At 52.0% G+C, this 1,218-nt stretch overlaps 1 non-coding gene across 1 annotated transcript; it reads right to left on the reverse strand.

The window, feature by feature from the left end:
- Positions 1-380: 380 nt before the first annotated feature.
- On the reverse strand, positions 381-453 carry TRNAG-CCC (transfer RNA glycine (anticodon CCC)). Its single transcript has one exon. It is a non-coding gene; the product is annotated as a tRNA-Gly (tRNA).
- Positions 454-1,218: the final 765 nt, after the last annotated feature.

A 1,218-nucleotide genomic window follows, 5' to 3' on the forward strand; every position in this document is an offset into this window, starting at 1 on the left:
CACCATCTGAGTGTGTTCCAGACAACGGTCTGTTCTGAAAGAGGAGTTATGTTAGTCTCCTGAGTCCTTGTGGTCAGGAAGTGCTGCTGTGTGTTTGCCTTAAATCCCTACAATTAATCCCTGCCGTCAGCAGTGACCTTTAGGATCCTGCTGCGGGGCTGTTCTCTAGTGGCGTCATTCTTACTCCTTCAATACTTCCTCCTGGGGTTGTTGGGAGGGCCCTGAGTTAACACAGACCAAATGCTTAGAACAGTGACTGGGCCAGGGGAGCACTATTCAGTATTTGTTCTTAGGATGATTATTATTGTCACTTTTAGGGGGGCTGTTGTGAGTCTTAGTTGCGGCATGCAGGATCTTTAGTTGTGGCATGTGGGATATAGTTCCCTGACCAGGGATTGAACCTGGGATCCCTGCATTGGGAGCACAGAGTCTTAGCCACTGGACCATCAGGGAAGTCCCTACTGTAACGTTTTTACCTGAGAATCCACTCTTTGCCCATCACTACCCCTCTTCTGGCAGGGCCCCTGATGGGGGCTGGGGAGACAGTCCAGGGCCTTACCTTCCTGGTGGGGGGTCAAGGGGTCAGTTCAGGCCTGCAGTCAAGGCCTGAGACGTGGGCCTGAGAGAACTGGCTGTCTGGGCTCCCATCCCAGCACTGGGCCCCCTGCATGGAATCCATTTACCTCCCAGCAGACTGAGAGCTCCTTGAGGGCAAGGACTCCAGCTGGCACATAGCAGATGCCTGATGAAGGAACAAATGAGTGCTCTAAAGCCAGTGGCAGGTGACTTCCCTTGCAGTCCAGTGGCTAAGACTCGAGCTCCCAATGCAGGGGGCCTGGGTTTGAACCATGGACAGGGAACTAGATCCCACAGCCATAATGAAGATTGAAGATCTAAGACCCGGCATGGCTGAAATAAAACAAAGACAGTGGCAGAATCATATTCCTTGACCCTCCTTCTTTATCCATCTCCACTCCAGAACACTTGCACCACTTCAAAGACTTGTGTGTGCATACTAAGTCGCTTCAGTCATGTCCAATTCTTTGTGACCCTGTGGACTGTAGCCCATGAGGCTCCTGTGTCCATGGGATTCTCCAGGCAAGGATACTGGAGTGAGTTGCCATGCCCTCCTCCAGGGGATTTTTCCCCACCCAGGAACTGAACGCCTGTCTCTTAACATCTCCTGCAATGGCAGGCAGGTTCTTTACCACTAATGCC

Source organism: Bos indicus, chromosome 19 (genome assembly GCF_029378745.1).
Source record: "Bos indicus isolate NIAB-ARS_2022 breed Sahiwal x Tharparkar chromosome 19, NIAB-ARS_B.indTharparkar_mat_pri_1.0, whole genome shotgun sequence".
Lineage (NCBI taxonomy): Eukaryota > Metazoa > Chordata > Mammalia > Artiodactyla > Bovidae > Bos > Bos indicus.